This window comes from Mastomys coucha, unplaced genomic scaffold (assembly GCF_008632895.1).
Source record: "Mastomys coucha isolate ucsf_1 unplaced genomic scaffold, UCSF_Mcou_1 pScaffold7, whole genome shotgun sequence".
NCBI classification, from domain to species: Eukaryota; Metazoa; Chordata; class Mammalia; order Rodentia; family Muridae; genus Mastomys; species Mastomys coucha.
Window position 1 is genome coordinate 11,775,124 of NW_022196913.1, and position 11,834 is coordinate 11,786,957.

At 40.8% G+C, this 11,834-nt stretch overlaps 1 long non-coding RNA gene across 1 annotated transcript in view; it reads left to right on the plus strand.

Annotated features, from left to right (window-relative positions):
* The first annotated feature begins 8,976 nt into the window (after window positions 1–8,976).
* Window positions 8,977–11,834, plus strand: part of LOC116082395 — a 13,097-nt gene continuing 10,239 nt past the window's right edge. Inside the window, exon 1 of the long non-coding RNA XR_004115280.1 lies at window positions 8,977–9,084. This is a non-coding gene — a long non-coding RNA (uncharacterized LOC116082395). The remainder of the gene's footprint in view (window positions 9,085–11,834) is intronic.

Sequence of the window (11,834 nt, forward strand, 5' to 3'; positions counted from 1 at the left end):
AAACTGCTTAATATCATTGCTTATAAACCACCTTTGGTACAATCCTGAGGACTCACTGAGTCTGTCTGGACTCTGCATGCACCAGGCACACAAAGAATGAGTATTGCTTTCTTCACAGTTCTTAAGAATCTTTATGCTCAGAAAGCCTTCTTTTCTCTACCATGTGTGTGGAAACCTTAGGATTCACTTCAGCTCACTTGTGTGGCTCACCTGTGTCACAATGCAAGTCCTGGTACAAGCTGGGCAAGCTCCAGAGCAAATGGTGCTGTTGGAGGTACTTGCCTGGCACCAAGCAATGAGCTCTTCTCACTGATGGCATTGGGAGTTTGGTCTATGTATCCCGAAGACACAGTTGATGCCTGGATTATGCATGCTAAACCAATGCAGGCTTATAGCCAGGCTGTCTTACACTAGCATTTTCTGCCTCTGTCTGAGCTATTGCCCTAGCAGAAATGGTAAACTTTTGACAGAAAGAGGCCTCTGTTTTGCTCTTCTTGCTTGTGGATAGTACACAATTTTTTCTTTTGCTAGAAAGAAAGCTGATTCTTGCCCCTAGAAGCAGAAACCTGTGGTGGTTTTTACACATGTCTCCCAGTGCAAAGAGAAGGCTCTGTGCTAGCAGTCAGGGGATATGGCATCTAGAGTAGCCTCATTTATTTGCCATGTCACCGTGGGGCTTTTTCTTACAGAGTACCTCTGTACCTTCATCTATAAAACAGCAACAATAATGGCTGCTCTATTTATCTCAGAGTTGTGATATTATCTGAAATGGGATACGATAAAGCACCCTGGAAAGGAGCATGGGCTTCTACATCTCAGGAGGGGTAGAAGCATCATTTGGAATCTCACTGTGGCTTCTTGGAGACAGAGAATTCTTCTCATCTTAAGCATCCCTATGGAAACTACCTGGGCAGTATGTGGAAAACAGAATACGGCTCAGGTCCCTTTGACTGAGTTGTTGACAAAGGTTTCTGACTATCAAGGTATGCTTTGTTCACTCACCAGTGACCAGTGTAGAAGATTTCCACAAAACTGAGTGGAAACCAAGAGGCTTTTGTGGAAAAACCCCCATGAATATGACCAAATTCTTAATATATACCTTACATATTCTTTCTGGAATTTCATATATGAGCACTGTGTTTACCTCATTTTCACCTCTCCATCTTTCCATCACAACTCTCTTCTATTCCCTAACTGCCTCCTAAATTTATTTCTTCTATAATTATTGTTGTTTTATACACACATACACCACACATACAACTCGGACACAGACACACACAGATACAGACACACACACATTCACCACACCACATACACACACACACACACACACACACACCACATACACACATGGACACAGACATGCACACACTCACCACACACACACACACACACACACACACACACACACACACACACATGGACACAGACATGCACACAAATGCACACATGGACACAGACACACAGACATGCACCACACACACACACACACACACACACACAGACATACTACACACATACCCACCTACACATACCACCCACATACACATGTCTACACACACAGACACAGACATGCACACACCATATCTCTCTCTCTCTCTCTCTCTCTCACACACACACACTCACACACACACACACACACCACATACACACATGGACACAGACATGCACACAAATGCACACGTGGACACAGACACACAGACATGCACCACACACACACACACACACACACACACACAGAGACATACTACACACATACCCACCACACACCCACACATATACCACACACACATACAATACACATATACGAACATGGACACCTGGACATAGACACACACCACACATACTCTCATCACACACCATAAACACACACATACACTACACACACATTCACATACACACACACATCACACATATATACATGCAACATATATACACACATATACACAGATATACATCACACATATACCATATATATATATATATATATATATATATATATATATATATATATACATGCCACATACATCCACACAGCACACACATATACACACCACACACACCTTCCACACACACCAAACACACATGCACACACACATGCAAGTATGTGTACACATGCACACACACACACACACATGCACCTTCCTCAGTCCCTTTCAAATTATTTCTATATACTTGTGTGCATATGTGCTTAGGGTTGACAACTTGGGCCTGGAGCAGACTGATTCCCTCCCTCCCTCCCTCTCTGTCTCTCTCTCTGTGTCTTTCTCTTTCTCTCTCTGTCTCTGTCTCTCTGTGTCTCTCTCTGTCTTGCTCTCTCTCTCTGTCTCACTGTGTGTGTGTCTCTCTCTCTCAGCAGTCAATTTCTATAGCTCTTCCTTGAGGGGTGAGGCTTTTTGAGATTTCCTTCATCCACGGACATTCCAACTGCTTTTGTGACTGTGCAGACCTTGTTTAGGTGAGCATGTTGTTGAGATTTTGTGGATGCAACTTCCCATCATATATAGAAGACACCATCTCACAGCAGACCTCTTGGTCTTACAGTCTTTATGCTCCCCTATTCTAAGATCTTTCCCAGGCCTTAGGTGTCTTGGTTGTGTTATTGATGTATTGATCAGGGCTGGAGACCTCACAGTCATTTTTTTCTCTGTATTTTGACCAGTTGTGAATTTCTGTAATGATCTCTGTACATGCAGAAAAGATTCACCTTTGGTGAGAGTTCAGATTCACATGTGAGTGTAAGGATAAGCATTTGAAATGCAGTTAGGAGCTATAGTGGCCTAGGAAAGTGGTAGGAGAAGGCTCTCCCTTAGGCTCCAAGATCTCATGCTATACCATTTTTTTATTTCCCCATTTACTCATATGAACACATAGTCATACCCTTGTATATATTCACCAACAAGGAGGTATTCTACAGATAGTTGACCGCACTTGCATGCTGGCAGCTGACCAGCAGATTAGCCTAATGATGCGTTGTCAGATCCAGTTAATACACTTTGGATGGTTAAGGAGAATGCTTACCCTTGCTCCCACTCGTTGCTGGTTGGAGCAATTTGGGAGTGTTAACGGAGTCCTGTAGACCATCAATATACAGTAGTTTTCCCATTGAAGGAATCACGAAGGCTCTCAGGCACTGGAACAAACACAGCAAGTGGGTGATTATGCTGTTACATTGATTATTATATAGTGTGCAATTAGAGTACCCAAGGCCAAAGAATGTCCAGTTCATGCATCAGACACTTCTACATGTCCTACAGAAGTAGCACATCCTTCAGAGTCCATTAATCTTCTGAGTTTTTTTTTTCCAGTTTGGTAAAGTGGCCTGAATATGAATGAGGAGTTTTCCGTGCTAGAAAATCAGGAATAATGAGAGACTCAAAGGCAGCAAGAACGGGGTAGATTCTTAGAAGCGAAAGCAAGAAAGAGAGATGGAGTTCCACCCATCACAAAGCAGTGAACATAACAATAGCATCAGTATAGGGTTTTAAAGCCATGGTTCATTTGCATTTGCTGATGAACTGCTTGGACGTCACATTTTCTTTTTTTTTTTTTTTTTTTTTTTTTTTTTTTTTTTTTTTTTTTTTTTTGGTTTTTTCGAGACAGGGTTTCTCTGTATAGCCCTGGCTGTCCTGGAGCTCAGACCAGGCTGGCCTCGAACTCAGAAATCCACCTGCCTCTGCCTCCCAAGTGCTGGGATTAAAGGCGTGCGCCACCGCGCCCGGCTTGGACGACACATTTTCATTTAGCTATTAACTTACTGCTCTCATAGGCCTATCCCTCACCAATAAGATTGGACTATTAGGAAAAAAAAAGGGGTGCCCAATTTCTTTCTGTTGCTGTGTCAAACACCACAAAGGCAACTTGGGGAGTAGGGGTGTCATCTTATGCTTCTAGGTCACAGTCTCTCAGTGAAGGAAATCAAGGAACTTAAGGCACAAGCTCGAAGACGGGACAGCTTGTTCTATACAGCAATACCAGGGGCCTCACTCACAGACAAGGAAATACAGCAGGAACCACAGACAATGTACTTTGCTAGCTTGCCTATTCTCATGAGCCAGCTCATGACTAGGCTCAGGCACAGCTAGCTTTTTTATACATCCCAGAACCACCAGCCCAAAGGATGATGCAGGCTAATCCATCCATCAATTAGAAATCAAGACACTCTCTCTCATACTGACCCACAGATCATAGCTCTCTCCTCCCATGTGACTCTAGGCTGTGTCAAATTGACAAGGCTAAAGAAGAGAGTGGTTAACTTTAATCTTGGTGACAAAGGACAGCAGTGGGGAAAGGGGCTCAGAAAGGAAGGCTCAGATCTATAGATGGGGCCCGTGGGTGGGAGAGCACATTTTTATTTGGGCAGTAAGTTGTCCTGTGACTGTTCGAGGCTGAGAAATGTTATTTGTACAAATTAGAAAGTGAACCGAATGTGAACTAGAGATACTATTAGAAAACTTATAAACTATGTCTGGGATGGGAAGAATCAATTCATCTGAACCTCGAGTTGACCTCGGAGAAGGTAGCTGCACTCACTGGCTCAGTAATATTGTACATGGTCTAATTTCTTTTTAACTTCATCTTATACCACCAGAAAGGCTGTGAGCTTTATCAGAGGTGTCTAAATGGCTCAGTGCCCCTCTGTGAGACTCAGATTCAATGGGTTGCTATTTTACCATAGACACTTTTCCATACAAGAAAATAAGTATTATGTTTTGATAAATCCATAGTATCTGAAACAGGCTGACTAATCAACAAAACCCATAAAGATTAGCTTTACTTGCCTCTTATGGAGCACACAGTCAGGTAAAATAATAGAACACAAAGCTTACTATATAGTAAAAGTTTAGGTGAGGTAGGTCTGGTGAGACAACTCTGAGTAAAGGCACTTGCTACCAAAGCTGACTACCACAGTTATATTATCAAGGGCATACATATGGAAGGAAATAATTAATACCATGTGTGAATGCTGGAACTCCCATCACCCCCAATAAATAAGTAAATAAACAAATAGAACATAACAAATAAAAACACTTGATAGAATATTTACCTGTTTCCGTGTGTGTGTGTGTGTGTGTGTGTGTGTGTGTGTGTGTGTGTGTATACTGGAGTAGGTGGCTCAGTGGGTGCATTCTGCAGATGCATAAGGACCTGAGCTCAAGATCCTGGCACCCATATAAGTGCTGGTCATATGGCAGCTTCTCTGTAACCCTTGCTCTCAGGAGGCAGAGATGGGGAAGCTGAGCTGAATTGTTGAGCTCTGGGTTCAGCTGAGAGACCTGTATCAATCCATAAGGTGAAGAGGAATCATATACAAACATACATACACACATCCAGTCATAACACACACACACACACACACACACACACACACACACACTCACACAAGAATAAAGAAATATAGGTTCCCCTGAATGCTTGTACCAATCATCATAAAGTAAAGTAAAATAAAACCATAAGCTAAACAATTGTAATTGAGGGATGTCTGCACATTTGATTTTCTGTGTAGTATTCTATATGTGGATTAGATGTGTGCTGATTGCTGAGCCTGGAAGGAAATGTTACATTTTGGACCTCACTTTTAGAAAATTGCTCCAACTGTGCAGGGACTTGTTTTTCCAGAACGGGACGGGCTCTGCAATGCCTATGAGCAGCTATGTCAACTGAGAAAGCAGTGGATGAACAAAGAAAGAAAACACAGACAATGTCTGGGCCCTTGCTAATCCTAAGTTCTGCCCCATGAGCCAAGGATAGAGAGACAAGGGTGGCTAGTTCATAAGCTAATGGAAGATGAACCAGAAATTAACTTCATGGTCTGTGCTTGGCTCTCCAACAAGTGCAAGATAGTTTTCTCATGTGCAAAAGGGGTTTAAAATAATCCCTGCCTCTGAGGGTTATTGTGGGGATTAAAGGAGTTTATGTTAGTAGAGAACTCAGAACAGTGCTTGCCACACAGGAACATAAATCAAAAGGGAATTTGACACATAAAGTTGAACAGTTCATATGTGGAAAGTCCTACAAAACCTGCTATACACGAAGAATTAATCAATGAGCTAAACTATTTTGCAAAATCAGTATATAAAATTTCTATATATTGGCAAGATATGGAAAGACAATCAAACAGCATTAAAAGCAGATGTGCATTATACAAAAGAAATAGAAACTTACATTAAAGGGGGTGATTTGGAGAGATGATGGAGATTAGCAAAGAAGGAGGGAGCGGAGCCAGTCACGGGCTGGATATGAGCAGTGTACAGATGATGAACATGTATGGAAGATGTCAGAAACCCATGTTTTGTACACCAACAAAAACTTAATAAAATGATATTTAAAAGCAATTAAATAGGCAAAGAGCCTGAATATACATTTCTCTACAGATGTCTGAATAGCACAAAAGTATCAACATTGTTAGTTACCACAGCACTAAAAATTCAAACCTATACTTCTAGTCTCTTAGCATGACTGTAAACAAAAGGTCAGGTGGCAGCACACACTGAGGAGGAGACCTCAGATTTTCCTCATCGTAACTTAAAAGGGCACAGCAATTTGTAAAGGATTATAGTGTTATGAGACTCAGTAGCTTATTGGCATATACCCAGGAGAATTGAGAAATATCTCCAACAAAAAATGTGGTCTCGCTGGGCTCATAACAGCAGTGATAACTGAAGCTGAATTGTGGACATAAGCCAAATTCTACCTAAAGATGAATGAGTAAACAAAATGTGGCCTATCCACATGAAGACTGTGGTTCAACCATAGAAAGAGTTGAATTATTGATCCCAACCAACTGTGGATGGATCTGAAAAGTACCGTGCTTAGCAAATGGAGTCATGTACAAGAGAAAAGGAACTTCACAGCGGTATGATACCATTATGCAGTGCTCTGAACGTATGCAGATGTCCTCAGATGTCTGCAGTGTGTTTTCATAACTTGTGTTTTCAGAAACCTGGGATCAAATTGACGATCTATTATTGCATTTTCACATCTCTATTAGCTAGAGAAGGTGATCCCCCTTTTTCTGAATTTCATGCATCATCATATTAACACTTGAAAAGCTTCGGGTTGATTTTTTAAATTTTGTGTGTAGAATGAGCCCTATTTTGGATTTGTTTGATTTCTATTGTCATGTTTAAATTCACAGTGAATGTATTTCTGTGAATCCTTAACACATTATGTGTGGACAGTTCTATTTATGGTATGCCAAGAAGTGTGAGATTCCAGGGCTTTCTCATTGGTGACATCTCTAGTCTTCTTTGAGATAGTACTTTGTAGGTAATATTTGTGATAGAAACATTTGGGCCACAATGTTTTATATATACTGGGTTTAAGATGCATCCCTGTTTTATTGATTCAATTGCATAATTTCTTATTTTCCATTCCAGAGCTGGTGAGTGTGTGTGTGTGTGTATGTATGGTGTGTGTGTGTGCATAAGTGTTAAATTCTAATTTTTGTTGAGTGGGTCCTCCATTGTGTTCTATATAGTAACAATTTGAGCCAATATTAGAGTCAATCGACTGTAATTTATAAACACTGAACATCTGTAGCTATCTGTGTCACATTTGTTCCTTACAGTAACCTTATGAGAAGATCCACTGATACCTTTGTACCGGAGAAGAGTAAAGCACTGCCCAGAGGTAGAGTCATGATGGTGAATTCCTAATGTGGAAGCAGAGGTGCTGGAAAGCAACCTGATGGTGACATAGGTACCACACTAAACATAAACATCCTTCTAAAAATGTAAAAGGGTGTGGGAACAAAAGAAAGTGAGGGGATTCTGCTTTAGAAACTGGATGGAAGCAGATATCTGAGAAAACTGGAATATGGTTGACAACCTCCTCTCCACACAGCTTGCAGAACAAAAACTATTTCCTAAGTTTTCCTTACTCAACTTATGCAGCTTTCTCCTTTGCGGTCCATAGCTTGGTAGCTATTATGGTGACCTGTACACATAGGAGTTAAGTTCAATCTTTGTTCTGGGGTGTTCTTCAGGTGCAAATAGAGGGGCTGTTGTAGGGAGATAATACCAGATGCAACAAAGTTTTGTGTGTATGGGGAAGGGTAAAGGCCTGACAATGTAAATTAGCAAAAGTAAAACAAAGGCTCAGACCTGGGGATACTTCATATCTCTAAAGTGGACATACATCCGTGTAATCATGTTACAGTGGCAAATGACATAGTCATTGGAGAATATTCCAGAAACAAATCCTCTGGGAAGTAGGGGAGGTTTTTCTCTTGGGAATGCTCCTTGACTGGTGATGTCTTCTGATTATTGTTAGTCTGAGGCGGTAGACACCAGTGTATCTACATGTGTGATGTATGTGTAATAAAAGGCTTTTGCTTTGCTTTAATACTGTGATATTTCTTACATTTATTTTGCACATCTTTTATAGTGCAATCCAGGATTTTTAGATAATTCCATTTTTAGGACAAGTTCTTAACAAGTAAGATAGATGCATAGTGTTAATGCATGCGTAGCTCTAAGCTATCTACAAACAGGACTTCATACTTAGAAGGCTAAAATGCAGAACTTTGAACTTCTGTACATACGAAATATAAGCTTGCAAAATACCATACTACTATTATTACTTTGGAAAATGTAGAAGACATGGTAATACTACCCCCCCAAAAAGCCTCATCCCAAATTTCTGACACAAAAAGGAGAAATATTTCTAACAAAGAATAAAATACTGACTCCACTGGAAGAGACTGTAAAGAGCTTCCAATGATTGACAGTATATTTTAGGAATGAAAAACGTGTTTCATTTTGTAGCAGATGTGTTATGCTCTTCTAGAATCACAACAATCCAATGTGTCTTCAGTCATTTTGCAAGCTACAGGAGGGAAGCAGGAAGAATTTCTTGTGCAAAGGGAGAATTTATGAAGGCCTCTTCTATTCTCTCAGGCAAGCTGATATGACACATAAGATGATCCTTTATGATGTCACAAGGCAGCTTCTTCGAATCAGAGGCTGCATAGATTTCAGAAAGCATCAGCATGCATACTTCATAAAGGAATGACTTGCCCTGGCAGGTAGAAGATGGGAGACCCCGAATAAACCTTAGAGTTTTCTTAAATGCAATTTTCTGGTATGAGATTATACTCTATATATTGCTTCTGATTTCTTTTGGGAAATCAGCAAACCAGTGGAAAGGGAAAATTTACTGTGTATTTTTTAGACTGAGGAAAGTAAAGGAGGGATTTTCTTCTGAGCAGAGATTTGTTTAGGCTAGCTTGCATAGTGATTTATAAACTAGGGAGACATTGAGAATCTAGTCACTTTTATTGTTAATATAATTACTCAGTATATTTTCATTGTGATAATTATGTTCCATATGTATTTGTAATAATTAAAATAAAATATGACATGGACTGGAGAGCTGGCTTATCAATTAAGAGCAGTTATTGCTCGTGTAGAGGACCATGGTTCTGTTCCCAGCATTCACATTAGACCACTGACAAACTCATATAATCACATTTTCAGTGAATCCAAAGCCCTCTCTGGCCTTCTTGGGTACCTCCTGAAATTTGGTACAATACATACCTCCAGGCACACATGCAAACACATAAAATGACTTTTAAATTATAAATAAAAAACATTTGATTTTTTATAGAGATGCACTTCTAACTGCTAGTCATTTCACTATGATTATCAATTCCAATAGCAGACACTGAAGGAATTAAGGAACATTTTAAAAACATTTTATGTTTAGACATTTTAAAAATGACTTGAAATTGCATAGTTTTTTTTTTAAATGGAGCATAATACGCAATTTGTTTCTTAGGTGTGTGCTTAGAATAAACAGGCAGATTTAATGTGTAAAAACATCGAAAATATTTTGCATGCACAGGATATGTGATATATGTTGAAGTTTTCACATGATTTTTTTTTTTTTGAACAATTAGGCCTTAATAAGAACTTTTTAGCGAGACATGCCTGTAACCCAGCATTTAGGAGGGAGAGGCTGGAGGATGGGTTGTTCAAAGCGAGCCTCAGTTACACAGTTGAGGACATCCTGGACAATATGCGAGTCTGTTTCAAAAACACCCCAAACAGAACTCAGTTATTGAGTTAATTACATGCACAAGTGATTTTTATTATGTGAAACATGACAGATTGTTACTCTCAGAACTGCATTGAATTTGACCCTCAACATCAAGGAAGGTGTCGGGAAGCCCCAATGGAAGCTTGGATGCAATAGTAAGGATAGTGTTTCCTAAAGGTTGAGAAACACAATGTAAACTTAAGAGCAGTAGAATTTGTTGTTTGTCTTATTTTTGGCCTGGGTAATTGGGAAGGCTGGAATGGACCTGACAGGAGCTTGGCTGTCCTTCTGTGGCTGTCCCTCTGTGGCTGTCCCTCTGTGGCTGTCCCTCTGTGGCTGTCCCTCTGTGGCTGTCCCTCTGTGGCTGGAGCTTTGCGCCCCTTTCCAGTGGCTGCGGTTTGCTTTGGTCTGTTTCTCAAGTAGTCAGGGATGGGGTATTTTAGAACAAGCCCATTACAAAGCTCACAAGGGAGAAAGGCTTCATTACTAACGGAAGGAGGGATAGACAGCAAAAGACTTCATATTCCTGTCACTGACCTGAGCTGAAAGTTGATCTGTATCAATATGGAATAAGTGGCAAATAGTTCATCAGTTAGTTTCACAGACCAGTGCACACCCGAGGGTGCTTGCTATTCTACCGGCATGCAGCTCAGTCCTCATACACTCGGGTGCTGTCTGGCAGCTCTGATGTGATGAGCCTCAGGTGTGATTAGGAGAGATTTACGAGTGTGTTTTACAGAAGCAGAATCAACGTTAAGTCATTGGGGATCATCAGTAGAAGGCAGTTTATGTTTTTAAGGGAGGAAATCCCATACATATTAAGTATTAAAAGAAACACACCACGATGTTGTGATGAGCTTGTAGGCATTTCTCTGTGTTTTTCCCCCCTTTTGGGTCTTTAAAATCGATGACTCCAAACTTTGAACATCTTTTGTGTTTGCAGCCCACGCCTTTCACTCTTTCCTGTCCCATTTTGTTTCCATTCCTTAGCATATTTGGAAAAGCATTTTATGACCTTAGGCATTGGTGAGAACACCTGAGAGACACCTCGTGAGTAGCTGATGCCGTGCCTTATTTGAAAGACATGCCTTCTATTCACAATAGCCATGATTATCTGTAATGCTGTGCTTGATGGCCCAAACTTGGGAGAAATCTTTTATGGGTCGAACTCGAAATGTCCTTCTTGGGCTCATGTGTTTGAACAGTTAGTCCCTGGTTGGAGTTGATGCTTCAGGAGGACATTTGAAACAGGGGCTTACCTGATTGTAGGCCATTGTGGGCAAGTGTTGAGCCAGGCCTTGTTTCTGAGCTCCTCCCTTCTTGCTGACCTGCCCAGATGTGAACAAGCTGTGAAGAACCTTCTGTTGCTAGGAAAGGGGTATCAGCTCAAGCTACAGGCAGACTAAGACCTTCCTCCCTGAAGTTTCTTCTGTCAGATATTCTTCCACCATGATGAGGAAAAATATCTAACTTTAGTTTTGGGGAAATTTTGAAATTTGGGATATTGTACAGTCCTGTCCTTAGTTGAATCAAGAAGGAACCTTATCTGAAACACTGAGCTTTTAAAAGCCCTAGTAAGACCCAGACCCAGATCCAGACCCAAACTCCCTCACAGACACTCCTTCCACAGACCCAGACACACACATACAGAAACAGACACAGACAACACATATAGACATACATGCATACAGACACACACACACAGACCCAGACCCAGACACACACACACACAGACCCAGACACACATACACATACAGACCCAGACACACACTCAGACACACACACACACACAC